The sequence below is a fragment of the Mus caroli genome, chromosome 2, assembly GCF_900094665.2.
Source record: "Mus caroli chromosome 2, CAROLI_EIJ_v1.1, whole genome shotgun sequence".
Taxonomy (NCBI): domain Eukaryota; kingdom Metazoa; phylum Chordata; class Mammalia; order Rodentia; family Muridae; genus Mus; species Mus caroli.
In genome coordinates, this window is record NC_034571.1 from 117370740 (window position 1) to 117395074 (window position 24335).

A 24335-nucleotide genomic window follows, 5' to 3' on the forward strand; every position below is an offset into this window, starting at 1 on the left:
AAGTCAAAACTTCGGGGTACAACTGCGCCCATGGCACCACTGGGCTGCAGCAATTTGTCCTCGGGACGTCTGGGGGACGCTGGGAGAGTAGTGAGGGCGCCTGGAGGAAGGGAGAGGGAGGGAAGGGAGAGGCGGCTTTGCAGGCTACAGAGGCGGCGCCAGCTGGGCGACCCGGCTCCGAGAGGCGCGGGAGGAGCCGCTCAGCTAAGGTGGGAGAGCCTGGGCGCGCGGCCGTGCGCGATCAGGGACGCGGCGGCCACCGGGGTCGAGGCCGCGGCGCGCGTGGGGCTCTGGGCGGCGCTGGCCGCTGTGGGAGCTGCAGAGCGGCCAGGGAGCGGAGATCTAGGGGAGCAACTCGGAGATGGATCGAATTACACCATTTGCCGAGCAGCGGTTTGTTTTGCTCGCACTGGGTCCGGCCGCCGCCGCTGCTGCCGCCGCCGCCTCCAGAGCTGGAGCGAGTGAGTTTCAGGATAGATCGCAAGGCGAGACCCGAGACCGTGGGATTGCTCTTTCTGCACACTGTCTTGATTGGCTCTTCTGTCTGACCGTGACAAGCTTTATTTGTCTGTTTTTAAAAGCAGGCTTCCCCATGAGAGGTAAGACAGTCGCCCAAGCTCCGCTGACGCTCTGGGTGCGTGATGGGGGTGGGACCCCGAGCCCGGAGCCCGCAGCGCAGCTGTGTGCGGGCGCGTGTGTTTGCGTGGGCGTAGCGTCGTAGCTCCCCGGAGTTCTTTGCTCTCCCAAGCCACACGGTCTCCAGCGGTGCCCGAGGCGCCTGGGGAGGTCTGGCTGACCAGTCCCCGCTGGCCGGTGGGCGGCCTGGGGGCGGGGCGGGGCAGCTCGGCCCTCCTCCGGGGCGCACCCCTAAGGGAAGAAAAGACACCCTGGGCTGCGAGGAAAAGTTTCTTCCTGGCAGGGCCGGCTCGGCGCCGCTCCGCAAGCCGTCAGGGTGAGCCCGCCTTCCTCGCTGCGGGGCTTGGAGCCTCCAGCCCGCCCGCAGCGCAGCCCAGGCCGCCGGGCCAGCTTCGGCCGGGAGAACGCAGGGACAGCCTGGGAGTGCGGAGCCACTGACTGTCCACGCGGGGACCGTGAGCACCCACTCGCGGGTCTCCCAGCCACTCTCCCCCGCAACTTTGCGTGCTTTGTTCTCTGGCTGAAAAATGCTCCACCGAAGCGCCGTAGACCGGGTCTTCTCCAGGCGGCAAGGGCTCGGCCAGGAGACGTGTTATGCTCTCAGCTCCCCATCAATTATGGATGGAAACAAATAAGGAAAAGTCAATTTTGTATGAGACGCGTCTTTCGCAGCCAGAGGCGTCTTGTAGCCGGGAGCAGAGGCAGGCAAACCGAGCCCAACAACCAGGTAGGAAAACTTCCAGATTCTGCTGCAATGACCCTCTGTAGAAATCAAGGCAGTAGCTGCCCTGGGGAAATTTGGAAGCGCTTTCAGCTCCCAGTCGGGCGGGCATCTAATTCTTGGGTTCTAAGAACTTGAAGGTGTGGATGCAAGCTGAGTTTGGAATTTTTTCTCATTATTTGGCTACCAGGACCGTTGCTGGCAGAGTACTATTTAAATCTAATAACTGTGGGTTTTTTTGTTTTGTTTTGTTTTTTGTTTTCTTAAATGTGGAGCGCGCTGGGGAAGGGGTAGAGGAAGTATTGCAGTAGGGTATGAGTTAGAACACTGGGGGAATTGGACTGGTCAGTAGTTCAACTCCAGCACCCTTAGAGAGCGACCGCACATCATTGTTATAGATAGACGCCCCCCCTCCCCGACTTTGTGTACAGTAACCGGACCCCGTCTCAGCCACTAAGGCTTCTTTTCCTTACATGCAACGCTGCTTCTGGTTAGTTATGGGAAAGGTCGAGGGCTACTTCCTCTCAAAACTTCTAGAATTTTAAGTCCGCAGTACCAAAATATGTGTTTCCCCCTCCCTCTGCTTGAAACTTGGTGCAATAAAGTAGAATCTTCTGTTTATTTCAATGCTGAGGTCTCAGGGAAAGAGTTCACATTTTTATTCAGTTGCTTTCGTCTCTGCCCCTTGAAAAGGAGAAATATTCCCTTTGGAGAAAATCTCCAAGGCTTTTCTTCCCGGTATTGTAAAATCTTAGACAGCTGGGGGGAGTGTGTCACTGTCTTTTTGATGGCATAAGACAATAGATTCTGGTGCTGTGTTTATTCATGATGTTAAGTATCTACCCTAGGAAATTAACTTCTCTTTAGTAGCGGTTAATGTAGTGAGTGACAGACTCATTCTCTCAAGCTAGCATGTGTTACACACAAGCATTTATCCTGGCTTAGATACCTAAACACTACTACGGCTAAGCTCCGAGATTGGGCCTGTATCACTGGGAATCACAAATATCTGAAGATACACTGCAGCTCACTCCTAGCTGGGATTTGCTTTGCTGACTGCCAGGGTTTTTGTTTAGGTCACTGAGATATGCTCCGAGAAGACAGTTAAATACATGGTCCTGAGATTTCTCTGCTGACAATGCTTAGGTCGAGCAGCAAGCCACTAACACTTCTCACAGGAGCCTGCAGAATATTGGTACCCATCTAAGAATGCCACACGGGTACACATTCTGAGAAGCCTTTCTGGGATGCACTCGAATGTGGCAGGAATACTGTGATGTCTCCATCACCAGGCATCTGGTTAACTTGAGTTTGATTTAGATCTGTGGGCATTTTGCCACCCCTCCCCCCTTCTTTTGATGCCCTCTAATAGTACCCGGCACCATCTGGTCATGCCTCCTTTGGTTTGATGGATTTGAAAGATGGCTGTGACGTCAGCCATAGTCCTTAGAGTGAGGGCAACTTAAAAATCCAGAAGACTTTAGTTCACTGGCTTGCTGCACAAGAAAGGCTCTGTCCGGTAACTAATGTGGGTAAGTGGGCCTCTGTATCCTGTCTGGTGGTTTCCGTTCCTTGGAAAGCCATGAACAAGTAGCTTGGATTCAGAACTTTGATTCCAAAAAAACCCCTCATGATTGTTGAAGACTTAACTGAGTCTGAGGGAGCTCTTCCTGCTGTTCTGTCATAATGAACCGTGGTAATTAGCTTAGTCATTGTTCTTGCATGTGAGTCTCACTAAGATACAAAGGGTGAAAAATGCATCTGAAATAGGGTCATTTTTCACTCTTCGGATGCATTTCATGCAGGACTGAGAGCCGGGCTAGATGCCTGACCAGTGTTAGTGCGACCCTAGGAGACAAACTCCTACCCTGACACGCTGCAGGACAAAATGCTATCTTTTATTTCTGCTAACGGTCTGTAAGCTTGCATAGACTAGATTTACTTCTAGAGGAAGCAAGAGGCAGTTGAGGTAGGCCAACCCATCTGTGTTCATTGAGTACCTGTCAACTGCAAGGAGCTGTAACCATGAGCCAACACCCTGTGACCAGATATGGTTTTTGTCTATTTACCTTGAGCTACACTGCTGACTAGAAAACCAGATCTGGAGGCGGGGGACAAGAATTATAAATATATGTCTCTTTTTGTGTAAATTGCTCTATGACCAAACTTTAAAGCAAGACCGTCTGCATTTAATGCTCCTGGTGCAGGTCTCCCTGCCATCAGCATTAATGAATGGGCTGTCAGTACAGTTTGTGTACTGGGTCTGTCACAGCGAGGGAATATGGAATTCTCTGAGGCGTATGTGAATGGAGATTAAGCGTCCAAAACATCTAGCCAATCCAGTGTCTTAGGAGATGATAGAGGACATCTGACAACCCCAGTTGGAAGGAAAAGTGTTGTGATTTATTCCTGTGCCACATGCAAAACAGGGAGACCCTGTGTGTGACGCCATCAAGCATGCCAGGACACTTTTCAGTTGAGGTGGCTGTCTTCAGGCTGTTTCCAGGGGTGGTGTAGCTGACCACTAAGGCAGTTTTCATTTCTCCCTAACAGGAAAGTTGTAAGTTCTTAATTTAAAAAAGAGAGGAAGAAGCAGGTTGCAGCTAAGGGCCTCAGATCGGTGGAGTCCAGAGCCCACGCGAGTGCTAGTGTTTTCTCAAACTTCTCTTTTTCTATTGGGCTTTGTTAACTTACCCAGATTAGCATTTTAACAGCCCTGAAGTGAACTTCTGCCATCCTCTCCACTTGGACACAGTATGTAGATCATCCATCATCCTGTCCTTGGTTCCAACAGGCTGCTGGCTCTATCACCATTTGGAGGTACACGGAATCCATCCAACTGTGAATAGCACAGCTGGCTACAGCAATCTTTCCTTCCACACCACTGGCAACATTGTCTGGCTGTGGTAACTAAAGCTAACACCCAGAACAGGAAGTTTCCATCTTTTCACAACCTGTGCAAGACAGGCCCCTCATTCAGGGTTGGAAGTCCACCTGCCACAAGGCCTGGTGGCTTGCAAGGTGTCTTTCACTTACAGGGGAGCTTGTTCCAGCCTTAAGTGGCATGTGGCCACAGCAGTGACACTTTAGGGGGTGATACAGTTTTAGTCACAGAATTACAGAGTGAGGAAGCTTCATTCAGACGCTGCTCATCCCACCCTTCAAGAATTCATTCTATCCGAAAGGTGAAGAAAGAAATAAGAACAGCATTTAGCCTGTGACCCAGAACTAGAGACAGAAAAAGATCTGTCCAGCTCTTCAGTGACCTACACATGCCCTGGCTTTATCCCTTTTGTAGACTGTGCAATGGAGCCTAAACACAGAGCTGTGATCTACAGCACACACAATTTTGATCACGTCTTGTTGTTTTCCCCGTTCTCTATATCTGTAATGGTAGCTGTTGCTTGTTAGAGAAAGAATAAAATGTGTTAGGCAGGTGAGTTTCTTAGGAGATATTGCCAAGCTTTCAATGGTTTGGTTTGAACTTTTCTAACTGAGAATACTTCTTCGGGGATTTGATGTGCAGAGGGGGTGGGGGTCATTCCACACTTTGGTGTAAGTGACCTCAGCCACAGAATAGCAGGGACAAGGAGGGTGGTGGTAATGGAAGAGGAAGATAAGAAAGAGAGGGACCAGAAACCAGAACCCCCAACAATGAATAGAGTCTGCTGATTAAACTCCAGATGCCTTAGTAAGATCGCCATCTTGATTATGTGCAAGACTCGAACACCTACAAGGAGGTAGGCTCCTTTATCATGACTTGATATGAGGAAACTGAGGCACCCAGTAGGGAGTTCATCCCAGCCCACAATGCCTCATCCCAGTACTGGATCGCTTTGATAGTTCTGGCTTTTCTTAATAAAGTCACATTTGGGGAGAGTGTATTCATTGAAGACTTATTGATGTGAGTGTGCTCTTGAGCCGTGTCTTTCTTGCTAACCTAAGTCATGTCTTCCTGTTGGCCAGAAAGCCATGGCATCATCAGCAGTCTCAGGCACCACCTCTCCCAACGTTCCTCTCCACGCGGGGTTTTCTTCTCTAGGATGGCAACATGGAAGGACATATGGCAATATTCACTCTTGAAAAGGTGCCGTCTGGGTGCACGTACTGATCAGTTCCCGATTGTGTCAGGTGACAACCTATTGCAGACTTCTGTGCCATTTCCCAGAGGTGTTCATGGGCCATAGCTCTGGGGTTGAAGATGCTTGCCTGAAACCTGACCATGGATCCCAGCATGCTGCCCACTGTTCTTCATAGCACTCTTTGACCAGTGATCAGACATGCTGCTGAGATGTTCCTTCTCCCATGCAGTAACTTTTTGTTACTGGGCTTTTTCCTTCAGAACTCCTATGGGAGGGAAAACTTAAAACCAGATATTCATTGCCATTACACATGATGCTGAAATTTAGGGTTTTCAACATGTATTTAAGGGAAGGAAATATAGGTTTCAAGAGTAAGAATTCAGTGTGTCAGTACATGCATAATAAGGCCTCAGGAGGACCTGCAACCACTTAGCCTGTTATTGGAGTCTGCATTTAGCAGTAGAGGCAATGGTTTGCACTGGCACAAAAGAACTGGAGTGGAGGAAGTGCCTTAAGAAAACACTTCTGCGCCTCAGTGGACCATCAGCACAGCAGGAAGCTAGTAGACCCTTTACCTTTGCCAGCACCGCACTTGTAACCACAGGAGTGCATGGAAGATCTCAGACTTCCCTTGGGTAATTGGCAGATGGGAGAAAGATAGTTCTGAAAGCAATAGACGAAGAAAGAGAGACCCCAGAAGTAGTGATCATATTCCACTGTTTCTGTTCTTGTCACTGTCACAAGCGTGCTCATTCAACTTTGACCGAGGGTCTCCTCTGCATGAGTTCACAGAGGAGCATGACACGATTCCAGAGCTCTAAGCAAATAGCCACAGTGGAATGTGGTGTGTTTTAAGTGCCAGAGATGATGCACCCAGGCCTGTGGAAGCTGAGAGAAGGGAGTTATTTCTGGCAAGGGTGGCCAGGGAAGGCCCTGTGGAGCCACTGATATTTGAGCTGGTCCCTGAACTAGGTAGGACTTGGACAGGTGGACAGTGAGAGGCAGTGGGGGAGGTGTTGACAGAGAAGTCATTCCAGGCATAGAGAACAGCTTAGGCAAAGGGCCTGGGGTGGGGTGGGTTTGGGGTCAAGGTCAGATGTCTGCATTTGAGTCCTTACCTACTGCAGAGTTGTATTTCAGGTGCGCAGTGGCAGTTGGCTGTGCAACCCACAAAGATGTATTGGGTGTCCCTGAGCTGCTGGCTTCACAGAGTAAGCCCTCAGAATGCATGGGATCAATCTGGGACAACTCAGATTGCTCCGTGATGACTGGTGAAAACCCCATGTCAGCTGCAGGTGGATCATGTATACAGGAACTCAGTAGTGAGGACCCAGCGAGACCCAGCTCACGGTACTGAGCAGAAACAACCTAGGTTGTTGATTTGTCTGCTTTATAACACGAAAAGACTTTAAACATAGACTCTTCAATTTTTGTTTTTAAAAGTGCATGTTTATATAAGCATTCTGGAAGGGAAAGAAGATGATGTGGAGACAAGAAATAGAAATGAGAATAACAACATTGAAGCCATGGTAATGAGATGGACCGGAGTGTAAGGCCCACTTAGATGGCAGCTCCCTAAGGCTGTGGCCTGGTTCAGGTCAGCAGAGGGAGAAGCACATGTGTTCAGCAAATGTAGTAAATGTCTGAGCGAGTTTTATCATACTGCAGATGTAGTCTCCCCTGGCGGGCAGCCTGCACGGAGTGGTTTGAGGCTGGGGCAGCTTATTCCTAATAGAGGAAAATGACTTGGAAAATTATGACTGCATCCTTTAGGAAGTGAACATTTCCTTTGTGGTTCCAGGGCAAACTTTCTGATACGCGGGCTGGCTCTCTGTGTCATTTCCTCCCTAACACTGTGACTTCCCCTTCCCCATTCCAAACCTTCCTCCAAGCTAAGTAGCCATTGTTAACCCAGGGGTTAATGTAAATTAGAATCAACACACAGTTAAGTTTAATGGCCAATAATAAACTTCGGGGTGGGGGGGAGGAAAGACAGACATTCTGTCATGTAAGTGTGCTTATTAGAATATGTAATAGTGAAGGAGGAATAAGGTGAAAATGGGGACATTGGGAATGGTCAAGTCAGCTGCTTTCCCAAGCCTTGTACCCGCTCCTGGCTCAGTGTCCCAAGGTATATACAAGTCTCTCACAAGCTAATGCTTTGCATGATAGTCTTAGCAAAGCATTGCTGCCAATTAAACATCAATCAGAAATTACAAAATAGGTCAGTAGGGAGAGGTCTACCCATGAACAAATCCAATGTTGGAAACAAACTTTTTAGGAATATTCCAATGACTTAAAACAGAGAGCCTGTTGAGTCTAGCCGTTGACCTGCCGCCTGCACAGTAGCTTGAAGAGAAAGGCACACGGCTCCCCTGTGTCCAGTACAGTTGCCTCTAAACCCAATCTAAAATAAGCTGGCCTGGCTCAGCGGGGCTAATAATAACAGTGCATGCTATGTGTCTGCCCTGCGCTGTGGCACTGTGCCTAGCACTTTAAATATGTTGTCTCATTTAATCGTCTCTCCGCCCCCGAGAATATAAGGCTGAGAGCAAGGGGCTGCCATATGTGAATCCTCACGATGTGCCTGACAGGAAAGCAAATATGCTAAATCATTTGATCAGCATCCTTTAAGATGGCTACTATGAATAGCATACTCATTGTACAGAGGAAGAAACTGAGGCATGGGAGAATAAGTATGTCCTAAGTTAAACTCAGTAGTGAAAGTGGGGGGAGCTAGGATCTGTGAGAGGGAGTGTAATTCCTTAGATAAACTGTGTGATCTTGAGCAAGTTGCTTAACCTCTCTGAGGCTTATAAACGGGAGACTGTTCTAGGAGTACCTGTGTGTCTGAAGACTGTTGTGAGATACTAATGAATTAATATTTGAAAAGCATTATAGTAGTGGCTGGCATGCAGCAGTGCTTTAAATATACCACTGTCTGTTAGGTAAAAATAAAGACAGCCTGGCTCCAGAGCCTGTGACTCTGGCATTGCTCTTTGACTGGCATGTGGCTTGTGACCGGCTCCACAGCACCTCCATACACTGGTGACTGGTTCAAGAAGACTGGGAAAGGGATTGCTATAGGTGGTCTGGAGACCAGCCTCAGCCTCTCCATGCTTCTGCTGAAGATCCTAGATGTCTGCTGTGTGAGAGACATGACGTCAGAACCTGGAGTCCACTGCTAGTAGTGTCAAAGGACAGTTGCAATAATTGGTGTGTGTTCTGAGCTGGTGGCTCCTTGGCTTGATGAACCCTGCCATAAACACTCAGGCACAGTCCTGAGCTACTCCAGGCTTCTGACCCATAACCATGGGCAGTCCTCGAACTTTAAAATTCATCAACATCATCCAGATTAAAATGCAGGTTCCCAGAACCCTAACCCTTTCTCAGACTTAACAGGTAACTAACACCTATTGTCTGTTGACTATCCTTTGAGAAAAGAGCCTCCAGTGTAGCCCAAGAATCTCTGATAGCCAGGCACCTGCTGATGGCCTAGCATCTGGCGGGGCGGGGCGGGGGGTTTTTGCAGGTTCCCATGTCAACACATTACTTGATAGCAAGATGGGTGTGAACAGGCTGCTAGCTAGACAGGACCTCTTCCTGCCAGCCCAGGGCTTCTCGGTTAGCTTATGAAAGAAAAGAGAAAGCAATAAAACACACCGCAAGCTAAAGAGGCTTATTTTTAAAAGCTCTAGTTTGTAAAAGATTTCCACTGTGAGGAAAAATCAGGGGGAAAAAAAAAAGGAGCCTGGCTTATTTCTGCTGACTGGCCTGTATCATTTCATAAGCGGGGCCCTGGGCCAGTATTCCTATCAACAGTTCTTGATGCAATGATAAACTGAGATAAGGGTAATCAAACTTCATGCTTCAGGGCACCAGGTGATTGCCTGCTGTGGTCAGGATGGAATTCTTCCCCCTAGTGCCTTGCACAATTGACTAGACACATTAGACAGAGGTGTGTGTGTGTGTGTGTGTGTGTGTGTGTGTGTGTGTGTGTGTGTGTGTGTTTTCCATGCTTGAGAGGCCTGGCTGGAAACTCACTCCTCTGACTGAGCCCACATGGGAGGAAGAAGAGTGTCTGGAGCGTGCAACCCCATCACCCTTAGTTATCATCACTTATCGCTACTCTGTATCTATTGATACATATCACATGCTGAGGTTGGAGCACACTGCACTTAGAAGCAGGTGCCCCGATCTCCATCCATGGTCAGCCAATCAAGTTTCCTCATCTGTTGATGCTCTGCTGCCCTGTGAAATTATAGTTAGTGTCAGATACAACAATACATGGAAATGAAAATGCTGTTAAAATGTAAGGTGCCATTACAACATAATGAAATCACTGCTCATTGTAAACAGCAGTCGATACAATTATGCTGGAATACTGGCATGGCCGTAATGACTGAGCATTGGGTTCTTAATCTGTGTGGAGCCCTGAAAGGTGTTATTTACACTCTCCCAGGGTCCTGTGTTACTGTGTTGGGACACCTGCTCGTTTTATTCCCGTTTTGTAGGGAATGTCACAGGTCTCTGAGGAAATCCTGAAGGAATGTCACCTTCTCATAGATGACTCCAAACCAATAACCCACAACAATTGGGATTTATAACTTCATAGTCAGAAGGAGTGGAAGTCTGTGATGTGTGTCAGTGGGCCCATATGGAGGCACATAAGTGCTGGGGGCAAACGCTTCTCTTTGCTTTCTATGATCTCCGTGGCTATGGTCAGTCCTTGCTGGTTGCGCCTTCCTCCATGTTTGCAGTTACTGTCTGGCTCCTGCATCCCTGACTTCCCTGCCTACCATCATGATAACTCTGGCCTCAGAGGTGCCCCATGACTAGTTCCCAGGTTTAAAGTCCTCACCTAATCACCTTTTGGCTAAGGAAGGTAGCATAATTTAAGGGTGGCAGGAGCCCTGGTGTTGACGCTTCTCAAGGGTGAGGTCATTATTCTGCCTAGCATAGGCCAGGACCTTATGAGGACCATGAAATAGTGGAGTCAGAATATCTGCCCAGTTCTGACTTTGGAGCCTGTATCTCCACCACTTGCTGTAAATCTCCTCAACTTAATTGATGGAGAAAACAATCAAACCATAGACATAAGTGATGGAAAAAGCTATGTTGCTCTTAGAATAATCAATTGGGAGCTTTTAAATATAGTCATGCTATTTGGTAACAACCCAGACCTGACCTATGCTGATCTTCATGTCATGCTCCGTATTGAATATGCTACATACACAGTTGGGTATTTGTTGTTGTTGTTGTTGTTGTTTTGTTTTCTTAGGGTAGGTATTTACTAACTGAATGGAAAGTGGTTCCTGAATCCACTTGTTTTTCTCTGACAAAACTGGCTGGATGTAATTTGAGAACCTGAGCCATTTTGAAGCCTGAGACCTGTGGGGAAGTGTTTCAAAGCGACTGACTACTCGGCAGGGGCGAATGGAGAAGTGGACGGAGAAGCGTGACAGACGCGACTGTCTTGTCACTTGCTGATTTTGGCACAGCCTCTTGGCCAACTGGATGGAGTTTCTCAAGCAAGACTATTGTGCTCCTTCCCTGATGACCATGACTGTTTCTGGTTTGTGAAGCTTGAAGTCCCCAAAGGCCAGTCCTTCAATTAGTGCCCTATGTTCTGCTAGAATTCAAAGAGCAGTAGAAAGTTCTCCAGGCCTCTTTTCTATCTGCAGTGTAAAGTCAGTTGTAATTTTAAAAGTCATCCTGTATACCTGTCAACAGAAAAGATTTCAGCACAGTTTAGAAGTGGAGTAAGAACGCAGAGCTAGGAGTCTGGAAGCTAGCCTTGCTTGACCACCAGCTTGAGGCTTGAGATGGGTGCTAGCCTACTGGCCACCGTTTTCTTCTTAGAACAAAATTAATTTGGGGGCAAACTAGTACCTAGCAACTCCAAGGTTCTAATAACGGGGTTCTTTAATGCTACATCTGTCTCCATATTGTATCTTCCTCCATTGTAAGAGCAAATACCATGATGACTTAAAAAGCCAACTTGAGTATGATGCACTTGTGTGCACATAGAGCCAGGCAACAGATAGCCCGACTTTTCAAATTTATTACTGTCATTTACATTTTACAGCACTCTGCCCTTTCCTTTGGGGATCACTTATACTTCATTGCTGTTAATATAGTTTTTAGACTCAATTTCCAGAAATACATAGATAATATTTTCAGTTAGCAATAACTGTACCTCATTCAGCTCTCGGGAGTTGGTGCACTGCTATAGCACAGCCTCTCTGTAATTTTCACTTGGGTCCCTGAAGAACCCCCCCTCCCATCTTAAACATGTCACACTGAGAGGGCACATGAGCTTCAAAGGACAGAGATGGACCTGGCTTATGGGCTGTGACTGGTTTAGCATGTACTTCAGAAAGCTGTAGGCTGATAACCAAAGTTGGGGAGAAAAGCGATGTCTTTATTGATCATCAAATTCTTTTCAGGAAAGAGGAACGTGGTCCTCCAAAACAAATGTGTCATCTTTGATTGAATGCAATAGTCTCCATCATCCATAGGGAGTTAATTTCCAAAACCTTTTCCAGTGGGTGCCAAAACCCTGTATGTACCATGCCTTTCCTCATACAGAAATAAATACCTGTAATAAACTTTAATGTATATATTAGATATAGTAATAGATTAATAACAGTAGCTAATAATAAAATGGAAACACTACAGTAGTACACATTGATAAATGCTGTGCTAGTCTGGTATCTTTCAAAATAGCAATCTATATTTTTGCTTTACCATTAAAAGTGGCAATTTAATGGCTCTCAGACAGATATGTTCACTCACTATATCACTGTGAGACTTTGAAGCCATGTCCAAGAGAAAGGGTTCCTTTGGGCTCAAGCACTGTGACACTGTAGCTGTCCAGCTGATCATTGAGACAGATGCTCAGTGGCTGGTAGGCAGGTGACTTACACAGTATGGTATCCCTGCATAAGGGGATGATTCCTGCACTGGCTGGGGTGGTGCCCTGGTTTCATTTCCTGTTGCTATGATGAAATACCCTGAAGAAAGTAAGTTAAGGGATACAAAGGGGTTGGTTCCCAATTCCAGGTTATAGGGAAGTCAATGCAGCAGGAATCCAAGGCAGCTGATCACATTATATCCATAGTCAAGAGCAGAAAGTCATGAGTGAATGCATGCATGCCAGTGTTCAGAATGATCTCTCTACTCTTACACAGTCTGGGTTCTCATTGCCAGGAAATGGGGTTTGGGGATTTCCTGCCTCTCCCACAGAGGTGCCCAAAGGCCAACCTAGTGCAGACAGTCCCGTATAAAACTCCCTTCCTAGGCAGGTATAGATTGTTATCACAAACATAGAAAGACTGAACAGGATGGCTGAAGAAACTGATGGGTCATGTGTTTCTGGAATTTTTGTGTCAGTATTTCCAGACTACACTTGGTCATAGGTGCTTGAAACCACAGAATAACAGCACTGTATATAAGAGAAGATTACAATATTTCCCATATATACAAATATATATATAATATATATATAATATGTATTTTTACAAAGTATACTTTTTTCATATATATATTTATATATTTATATACATCTCTTTAAGGATACTTAAATATATATGGTATATTTAATATATAAATATATTTATATCATATATATATGATATAAATGCTAGCATTTAATACAGATGTCCTTGGCAGTCTCTGCTCCCTGAATTGTCCAGCTCACAGATAGGAATATGAGTGACTCCAGACAGGAGGTGTCTGCAGCCCATGTGCACATGTGCAGTGACCACTGCTTAGCTCCTACCACAGGAGCCTGAAGCTTGGTTTCATTTCCCCTCAACTATCCTCAAGATTTTCACATTTTTGTCAAATTCAATATTATGAAAAATTAACTACACTACTATAGACAGTTCCTTTACACTGGTATTTGCCAGTTTGGGTTCATGAAGTGACCTGGCGCTACCTCACATCACTATACAACATACTTGGTTCATACAGAGCTTTTGACTAAGAGCTCCTGAAGTCAGAATAGGCAGAGATTGAAATCCTGGCCTATGTTCAGTGGATTGAGCACATCAGTAGTCTCCCTGAGCCTTGGTTTCCCATCCTATACAATGGGAAAGTATCCTTAAAGAGATGTAGAACCAGTGAGCATTCTGTATAGGAGCCAGCCCAAACATTGGAACCCCATACTGCTTCAGTGTTCTGAGTTCGTATGATGAGAATGCTGTGGCATGAAAACAGAAATCCCAGAAACAGAAATCAAAGGTATTTAAATGCTCAGAACCTCATGTCAGGCTCTAAGGACTCCTAAGATGTGCTGCCTTGGAGTTGATCCCTTCTCTAGCTAAATGAGTTACAAAGGGTTGAGCGTTTGCCGTGGCCTTTCCCAGGGTAGCTGTTTTCATGTTCCTATGAGTGTTTGTGTGTCAGATGAGAAGGCAGCAGATGAGGAGGCCAGGTCTTCCCAGAATGCCATAATGAGTGACAGACTTCTCCTGGTTTTCATTGGATAGAATTATGCACCCACCCAAATCTGGAGTCTAAACTTCTTTGGGACAGGGAAGGGGACTGCTGTGAGTGTAACAGGTTGAGGAGGTGGGGATGCCTCTGGCAGGATGCATAAAAGCAGCATTTGGTTTTACAGAACACGTGCATACCTTGTCATACATGTATGGTATGTTTCTACTGTGTCCATTATAACAGTATGATTGTAGGTACATACAAACTATAAAAGTTTCATGGTTGGCAAGGGATATTTTTCTCCATTATTTAAAAGTTTTACACAACTGAAACAGAAATTACATTTGATTAGCCAGCTATAAAAATATATAGCTAAAAAATATATAAAAATATAGAAGGTGTTTGACATTGGGGGAAAAATGCTACCAAATATGGGCACTAGGTTGATAAGTTCCCTTTCTTCCTGCTTCCTTCTTCCCCCTGTAGTGTGGGTATGATGAGAAAGAAGGATCCCCTGCCAGATCAACTTGGAAGACATCACAGTAAATATAGTCATAATTAGAAAGGCACTTTCATCTGTTGAGAGTCAGAAATGCTAACTCCATTTTCTGAAACGAAGAGATATTTCATGATCATAAATTCACAGTTTTCTCATACTCCTACTTTTAAAAAAAGCTGTTAACCCTTGAAGCTCTAAGTCCTGTATCCAACAAAGAGCGTTACTGTTCTTTGAGCTTCTTTGTCACATAATAGAGTCCATCACAGGACACCGGGACGCAGTCTGCCTGGCTGTGCTGCCTTCCCCATGTACATTTTTAGCCTCTTTTCCTGGTTCAGTTAAACAATAAATCAGGTCGAAGGCACCATAAAACCTGGGCAAGGAGGCCCCTCCTCTAAGTGTCTTTGTACAGCTGCTATAAAAATTAACTACTTAGATTTTTCAATATCTGCGATTTCTACTTTTGGTGTTTTATAGTTGCATTTTTGCCCACCAAGGTGAGACATCACTCAGACCTTTATCAAGAGAGTCTTGCACTCTAGAGGAAGATGGCGGCTGACTCCACTCCTGGACAGCTTTCCCAGTTTCTTCCCCAGGCCTTGCAACCCATGTGCCTAGATGCTCCTAAGCTCAGAGCCAGACTCTGATCCTGGCCCTCCCCGGAGCCTCAGATCAATTAGAATAGTCTTTCTCCCGAACAGGAACGCCACGAACTGTTCCCCCGTGTAACTGATGGAAAGCAGTTGGCATGGAGTCCAACAAGTGGTAGCTTTCCTAGTATCACTACTGTTTTCAAACCAAAGATGTGTGTGGAGCATTCACACAGGAGAGACTTCTGTTCATTACAAGGAAACCTTATTAGGATGGCTGTTTGACAGGACCCTGATATAGCTCTTTCTTGTGAGGCTATGCCAGTGCCTGGCAAACACAGAAGTGGATGCTCATAGTCATCTATTGGATGGAACACAGGGCCCCCAATGGAAGAGCTAGAGAAAGTACCCAAGGAGGGGTCTGCAACCCTATAGGAGGAACAACAATATGAACTAACCAGTACTCCCAGAGCTGTGTCCCTAGTGTGTCTCTAGTTGCATATGTAGCAGAGGGTGGCCTAGTCGGCCATCAATGGGAGGAGAGGCCCTTGGTCTTGCGAAGATCATATGCCCCAGTATGGGGGAATGCCAGGTCCAGGAAACAGGAGTGGGTGGGTTGGGGAGCAGGGAGTGGGTAGAGAGGGTATAGGGGACTTTGGGGATAGCATTTGAAATGTAAATGAAGAAAATATCTAATAAAAATTAAAAATGCATAAACAAGAAAAGATGGGAACCATTCTGATCAAAACATGATGTTACTGAGACACAGTAGGCCAGTCAGCTCTACTGCACATACATGGCCACTCACCTGTTAGACTCCATTCTGGCCACGCAAAACATTCACTATGCTACATATTATTGAATGATTATGACACAACTAATGGATCAGGTACTTTTAATGAGTTATTGTATCAGCTCAACCTGTCCTTGGATCTTAGCAATTTTCTAGAGGCTTATAAGACCCTTCATGTCCTTGCTTAGTCATTTGTTTATCCATGTGGTAAGTTTTAAAAATTCACATTTTTCTTCAAATTGCCCACCTTCCTTTTTTTTTTCCTCAAAAGAACCAAAGTATAGAATAGGCTGGAAGCACATTTGTTGACAGGGCCAGTTTCTATGGGCTTGTGAACTCTGCTTGGCCCCTGGTCCTTGGCTGTCACCTTCTTGGCACTCCTAGCAGACCCCCTTTTTCACTGTGCTTGGGCCATGCCAACCACGTGACGGTTATGAGGCTCAGTATTGGTCAGAGGAGGCTTAAACTAGAAGGACTCACTAACTCTGTGTCAGAGGTCCCACTGTCAGCCAGACAGGAAGCCCCCTAATTTTCCCAGGCCTTTGGATTTGTTGTAAGTGAAGACATAATTTTCACCCCTTCAAAGAGTAAGATACAAGTGATGTGTTGGAGTTTGGTTTTGTCTGAAGCAACCGTACTTTCTGAACTAGAGATCAGGACATGGGAAGTATGGGATCAAAAGAATAGTTGGAATGAAGACTTCTCTTGAGAAGTTGAGCTACGAGGTGGCACTTTTGATTTCTAGCAGGGACCTCCATCGTGCAGGTGGCTTTGCAACCTACGGTCAGACTGATGGGCACTGGTACTTCATTCCATTCATAGCGCTTAGGTCTGTCCCTTCCTCTCTATAGACTCTATGCTAATTTCCCCAAGGAGACTTAACTTGCCCCTCCTGTACTTTAGCCATACTTTAAAACATAATCTATATCTAAGACTTTAAAACTCTCATAGGCAAGTATTGGCATCCTGAGAATTGTCAAGCTTCAGTCAGGACTCCAGCATGAGTACTAACCAATCAAAACAGTGCACATCACGTGGTACCTCAGGAATGCCAGCACTGGGTATGTTCCCCGTGGTCTTGCAACTCCAGGTTAATTAAAGATATGAGTGCAGCACGTGGGCCAAATAAGTTCCTCAGAATCTATGTTTATTGGGCAAGAGGGAAGCACTACCACTGATGTTTCTCAGTGTGAGAATCAAGGTCTGACTGGCTCATTCATGCTGCTGAGCTCTGTGGGTTACAGAGCTCAGATGGTTAATAAATAGCTCACCAGACTTCTCATTGGGTTGAGGTCCCTAGGGAACTAAAGGAACAAAAGCCCAAAGAAAACCTGCTTAACTTACCAGGGGTTCCTAACGCACTTTTAGCCACACTGTCAGTGTTACCTGCCAGTGCCTTAATGTGAGTACATCTTATTTTAAGGTTCTCATTTATTTGCATGGGTATGTGAATGTAAGTGTATGCCATGAGTGTGCAGGCACTCACAGACACCAGAGTATGGCATCAGATCCACTAGAGCTGGAGTTAAGGGCAGTTGTGAGCTGTCAGAGACGGAGCTGGAATTTGAACTTGGGTTCTTTATGCTCTTAGCCACTAAGTCATCTCTTCAGCCTCTTGAGCGAATTTTAGACTGGAAAAAAAAATCAATATTCCGAGTGTCTCTGATCTCCTACCTAAACACTAGCATCTAAAGCTGGCCTTCACACTTGGCAAGCAGATGTCTGGCATGCTTCAACAGATAGATAGGCAGCCTTCTGCCACGTATGCAGAAAGCCGTGCACAACTTAGTGTCAGGACCCTGAGGTCAGAGTGGTAACATCTAGTATTCGGAGGCTTTATTAAGGAAGTTTTACTTTGACACCAATTCATAGGTTTTAGCGTCGTTTATTTTAAGCAACTCAAAAATATAGACTGAGGCAGAGAAGCAGACTGTATCTATTTAGACAGTGCTTCATTGTATAGTCCAGGCTACCCTGCAGTCTCAGCCTTCCTGCCTTAGCCTCAAGCGCTCGGCTCTCTTATTTCTTAATTTAACCATACTTATTTTAACTTCACATTAGTAGGGGATACCTGTCTATTTTGGTGTGCAGGAGGGAGATGCTTAGCCTTAGAACAAAATGAAAATGTCCATTTCCTTTCCCATTATACTGTATCAGCCCTTAATGGGCAGAGTTTTACTTGGTGTTCTTTGCTGTGGGTCTGGCATTAATTTACTATTTACTTTCTTTTTCTCTTTGCTCGTGTATGTGTGTGTGTGTGTGTGTGTGTGTGTGTGTGTGTGGTGCATGTGTCTATACATACGCATGTTTGAATGTGAGCGACTGTGTCTTCACATGTGTGCACACACATATGTAGTCCTGAGGCTGAACTGGGAGTCATCATCTATTACTTCCTACTTATTCATGATGGCGCGGCTTATACAGCCAGTTCGCCCGGCCAGTCAGCTGGGGGAGGGGGGTCCCCCAATCTGCTTTCATCAGAGTGCTGGGATTATAGGCAGGTCTTCATGCTCATCTGATGCTTGCATGAGTGCTAGGATCTGATGTCTGGTCCCAGTCCAGTCCTCGTGCTTGGCCTGGAAAGTGTTTTAATCTGGAGCCATTTTCCCAGCCCCAGCTCCTTTGGTATTTTGGACATGTTCTTGCTGTATAGCCTTGGCTTATGGCCTGGATCTCACTCTGTAGATCAGGCTGGCCTTGAGTTTGCACTGAACCTCTTGTCTCTGCCTTACAAGTTCTGGGATGATAGCTGTGAGCCATCATGTCCAATTCAACCCTTAATGGTTTTCTGAGACAGAACTTATAAAAAATTTGGTTCCATTCACAACCCCTTTTTTCTGAGCAGCTTTTCCTGCCCCTGGATGTATGAGTGTATCTGGGTATACAGCTTTATAAAATAGATATACAAATTAATCATTTATAGATAACAAATCATAAAGAAGTTTATTTAAAAATTATTTTAGTTCATGTGTCATTTCATAATTTATTGAAGATGAAAGCAAGCCTGCATATTAATGGGATGGACAGGCTTGCTTATTCTTACATATAGAATTAATCCTCGGCTGAATATTTGACATAGAGTACCTTCAACATTTTCAGAGCTGTTTAGTACTTTGATTTTTACAGTAGTCACTGCTGAGAACAGTACTTTGCATAAATGCATAGTCCAAATTGGGAGACGTATTTTCAGGGCCATTTCAGAAACTGTTGCAAATTCTCTGAGTCTAAGTCAAAAATCATGGAAGAATTTATTTGTTAAATGAAACAAGTTAACAGCTCAAATGGCAGTTTTAAAAGTCAATAAAGTCTAGTGCAATACAGTCTAAAGTTATGCCACTGTGTTATGTAAAGGTTGCATAATATCAGTGGGGACAACCTAAAGTCTCTGCTTTCTGTAAACGATTACAGTTCCATAAGAGCAGAAACCATGTGAGCACAGTATCTGCACTGTATAGCATACAATAGTCTGAAATCTGAACCAGCGTGCTTCAGAGCTAGCAGAACCGACCAATGTCCTGTGTGCCGGCATCAGTCAGGACTTCGCCAGGAGGCTTAGGATTCCAACAAGCCACACTTTCCTGGACATCATCCCATGTGTCATTTTAGAGGGCCGAAAGGAGATCTTAATATTTGAGCAACTGGTCTACCAGTCATTTTTGGCTCTCAAGATACCTGTGCTTAGTTGCAGCGGGGTTTCATCTTATTTTGGTGGTATAGAGTTGGCCACTGAGGTGTCTATAACAAGTTTTCTTCTTCTGTGTGACCATAATTCCTAATTTTAGACAGACAGACAGGTTTTCTTCTTCTATGAGATCATAATTCCTAATTTTAGACAAACAGACATGTACACACACCACTCATGTGCATAAAAATAAATAAATTCTAAGTCATCCTTTGCCTAGTATCAAGGTGCAGGCCATGAAACACTGCCTTACAAATGAGGCGAAGGAGTAGCTGGTGCTTGGCTTTATCCTAAGACTTGAAACTTTTTTTTTTTGGTTTTCCGAGACAGGGTTTCTCTGTGTAGCCCTGGCTGTCCTGGAACTCACTCTGTAGACCAGGCTGGCCTCGAACTTGGAAATCTGCCTGACTCTGCCTCCAAGTGCTAGGGTTAAAGGCGTGCGCCACCACGCCTGGCTAAGGCTTGAAACTTAACACAGCAACTTAAATACTAGAAACCGGAGAGGAGCATGGGGACATCTTGCTTACAGTATGCCAGCTCAGGTGAAGCCCCAGGCCTCCCTTTCCTTACTGCTACCTTCAGTGTAAATATGACACAGAAGCAATGGACAACCTCTTCTCTAGTGCAGTAACAACTAAAGTAAGTCATATGTTCTGGAAAAAAATCATATAGGATTTAAGGTCTTATATAAACTAAAAACTATCCTCATGTACTTATACTTGGCTGGTGTGAATGGGTGCAGTCTTTATTTACACATGGCTTGATCCCTCTCTACCTTCATTTCAGATAGATCTATTTTGGTTCTTTGGAGACAGGGTTTCATTTTATAGTTCAGGCTTTTCTGGAACTCTCTAGTTCAGATTAATCCTGACCCTGCAACAATCCTCCTGCTTCAGCTTTTGAATGCTAGGATTACAATTGTAAACCTCTCTCCATTTTAAGTTAAAATTTACAAAGTATTATTTTAAGGGGAAATAGCTCAAAAACATCCTTTTATGGTTTACTGTTCTATTATACGTTTTTCCGTATAGCTGTGATCAGAAAATGTAAACATATAATTTAATGGTTTGATTTTGTCCTCACTTAGCATTACATCATAAATTGAGGATTTTTAAATCATTATTATTTTTCACTCTGTGAGAGTGATGAAATAGACTTTCATCTTAGCTTTCTATGTTTAGATATGCTTTATCTATTTTCCTGTCAATAGCTATCTTACTATAATGTTTTCTCTTTCTACCTTAGATTATTTGCTTGAGATAAGTTGTCAGAAATAAAATTGAATTAAAGATTGGCAATATTGATGTACACACATGTAGGAATCGGAGGGGCAGGTTATAACACAACAAATTATTTTGTTTGTTTGTTTGTTTGCTCATTTTTTCTTATTTTTATTGAAAACATTTATATATATCCTGATTACTGTTTCTCTTCCATCTCCTACTCACAGTTTCTCCCCACCTCCCCCGCTGTCTGGATCCACTTCCTTTCTGCCTCTCATTAGGGAGCAAATAGGCTCCTAAGTGACAATAATATAATATAAGAAGCTAAAACAAAGGCGAGTATTTCTGAGTTGGACCATGCAAACAGAAGGAAAAGAACCCAAGAATCAGAGACTCATTCCTTCACGTATGCAGGAATCCCATGAAAGCACTAAACTGGAAGCCATGATCTAGATGCAAAAGGCCTGGTGCAGAACTGTGCAGGCCCTGTGCATGCTGCCGCAAGTCTCATTGAGTCCATGCAATCTTAGGTCTTAGATCTTTCATTTAGAGGGCTTTCTTTTCTTGGTGTCCTCTGTCCCCTCTGACTCTTACCTTCTTTCTGCTTCCTTTTTCCTTGGGGTTCCCTGAACCCTAAGGGAGGAATTTGATGGGGACATTCTCATTTAGAGCTGTGTGTTCCAAGGTGTTTCACTGTCTGCATAATGTCTGCCTGTGGGTCTCTTCTGCTGTAGGAGGAAGTTCTCTGAGCAAGGTACTGATCTATGAGAATAGCAGAATGTCATTAGGAATTATCGTACTACTCCTTTTTTTTCTTCTTTTTCTTTTTTTTTTTTTTCTGAACAGTAGTATTTGGTTTTACTGTAAGTCCATCTGGTTCTTGATCGCATAAGCAGTGTCGAGTGGGTATGGGTTGCATCTTCTACAGTAGGCCTAAGTCAAATCAGATATTGGTTGGCTACTTTGTGCCACCATTGCCCTAGCATATCTTTCAGGCAGGAGACCATCGTCCTTCACAGGGTTTGTGGCTAGCTTAGTGTTTACATTTCATTTTTGGTAGCATGTAGCGTGCCTTCCTATACCAAAGATGCTGGAACGTAGTGGTAAAGGCTCGAGTAGGCACCAGCTAGACCTATCCATGCTCAATAAGTTGTATAGGTGTTGTCTTCAGCAATTGAACCTTGCTGTCAGTTTGTGGAGAGCAGCCCATAGTCTTGGCAACAGTCTGGGTTGTTTGGGAGTTTCCATGGGACCCCTGTAGCTAACTACTCAATTAAATGAAGTCTAGTCATGGTACTGGAAGCTTCATTTGGTGACAAGAGAACAAGAGATGGCCAGTTGAGACACTGTCTCTCCATTATCTGGCAATTACATTTAGATTGCCTTCAAATATATACATATTTATATTTATATGGAAGCTTCTACTTTAATATCTAATGAGATCTATCTGTACCTTGTAAGACATTTACTCTATACCTAGTCTTTATGGTTCTATGAATTATAGCTTGGTTATCATTGACTTAACAGCAATAAGTGAGTGCGCACCATGTTTGTCTGTCTGAGTCTGGGACACCTCACTCACGATGATTTCTTTTTTCTAGTCCATCCATTTGTCTGTGGATTTTATGATTTCATTTTTTGAAATGGCTGAGTGATATTCCATTGTGTAGATGTACCACATCTTCTTTATCCATTCTTCAGTTGATGCACATCTGAGTTGTTTTTAGTTTCTCGCTGTTATGAATGGAGCAGCAGTGAGCAGATGTTTCTGTGGTAGGATGAAGTGTCTTTTGAGTACATGCCCAAGAGTGGTATCTTAGGGTAGTAGCATCTTGGAATGGATTGCTTCCCATGTCTGTAAGGAATCACTACTGATTTCTGTAGTGACTATACAAGTTTACTCTCCCACCAGCAAGAGATGAACGATCCTCTTACTCCACAGCCTTGCCAGCATGAGCTGTCACTTGTTTTATTGATCATGGCCATTCTGACCATTGTAAGATGAAATCTCAAAGTAGTTTTGATTTGTATTTTCCTGATAGCTGTATGAGTGTTGAACACTGTTGAAGTGTTTCTCGGCCAGTTGAGTTTCCTCTATTAAGAATTCCCTGTTTAGGCCTCATTAGTTATTGGTTTGATTTCTTGATATCTAGTTTCTTGAGTTCTTTATATATTTTGGATATTATACCTCCATCAGATGTGTAGTAGGCAAAAAAAAAGTCTTTTCCCATTCTGTAGGCTGCCACTTGGTCTGAATGAGGGTGTCCTTTGCTGTGCAGAAGCATTACAGCTTCATGAGGGCCACTAATTAATTGTTGATCTTAGTGCCTGCACTGTTGATGTTCTGTTCAGAAAGCCATCTTCTGTGCCAGCTAGTTCAAGGTTTTTCTCACTTTCTCTTCTATCAGATTCAGTGTGTCTTGTTTTATGTTGAGGTGTGTGATTCATTTGGAGTTGAGTTGTGCGGGGTGGTCAGTTTGCGTCTCTTTTTGTTCTTCTTCATGTGGCATTTCAGCTTGACCAGTGACATTGCTTGAAGATGCTGCTGTCTTTTTCCCACTGTGTTAAGCCTCCAAAATTAATTCCTAAAGTGTTTGTGCTGAGTTACTTTGCCATGTGCAATGTATTGATTTCCTCCATAGTAGCCTTTAAAACCTAATAGCTAGTAGGGTGTTGGGTACATGTCACATTGAGTCACATTGAGCTTACTGCATGTCATGCACAGAGAAAGCCAGACGTGGTAAAGGCAGAAATGTAATTATAGTAGTGAGACGCAGAAACGAGGAGAGTTCGCTAGCTGTCTAGTCCAGCAAGTCAGTGTGCTCCAGGTGTCACGAGAGACCCTCTCTCAAAAAATAATGTAAAGAGTGATAAAAGCACTCAGTGTAAAACTGGAGTTCCACAGATCCATACACTACAGAGCACACCCATGCATAGGTGAAAACACACCCGCTCTTCCCCAAACAACTGTGTAAAATCACACTTCCTTACATCAGTATTTACTTCTATGGTTGTTAACAGGAGCCTGTTTTATTTATTTATTTATTTATTTTTAAGAGACAGGCATGACATTTTAAGGACAAACTCCATCCTGCCTGAGACATAGAACCGTCTGAAGGCTGTTGCTGGATAATTGTCAGAGCATCTGTGCTCTGACCAAAGTCACTGTGTCCGCAGCTTGCCCAGCTCTGACAGCTAATTTCACTACTCTGCTGAACTGAAAGGAGAGAACAAAGGAGGTGGTAGTTCAGGACAGAGATAATACTGAGATGGTCTCAGAAAGGATTTCTACAAACGCACTATTGCGAATCCTAATGCTTGAAAGTCTCACGCTTGCCTGTTTAGTTTATAAGCCAGCATTCAGACAGAGCTCAGCAGAGACTCAACTTAGTTCCTAAGGTAGCTGGAGGCTGGAAGATCCAGTTTTGAGATGATGACTGGGTACCACCCATCATGAAGATGCTTCATTACAGCTGAGAGCCACAGCCTGTAGATCCTCTACACACAGATCTAGCCATGCAGGCTTCTCCACAGTGGTTTGGGCTTCCTTACACTACAGTGAGTGGCTAAGTTCCCATGACAAACCCCAGAAGACATAAGAAGTGGATGCTACCCCATTATTAAGTCTTGGACGGGAACAGGTACCAGCATCTCTTCAGCCATATTC

General features: G+C 44.6%; 1 protein-coding gene across 12 annotated transcripts in view; it reads left to right on the top strand.

Annotated features, from left to right (window-relative positions):
- The first annotated feature begins 265 nt into the window (after nucleotides 1-265).
- Sema6d (semaphorin 6D) overlaps nucleotides 266-24335 on the top strand; it is a 58125-nt gene continuing 34055 nt past the window's right edge. For 5 of the 12 annotated variants that reach the window (XM_029471733.1, XM_021177800.2, XM_021177810.2 and 2 more), the window contains exon 1: nucleotides 622-1363. The gene's annotated coding sequence lies outside the window, so the exon portion shown is untranslated. Of the gene's footprint in view, nucleotides 600-620; nucleotides 1364-24335 lie in introns of those variants that run through there. The other 7 variants (XM_029471712.1, XM_029471721.1, XM_029471730.1 and 4 more) reach the window with 4 other exon arrangements.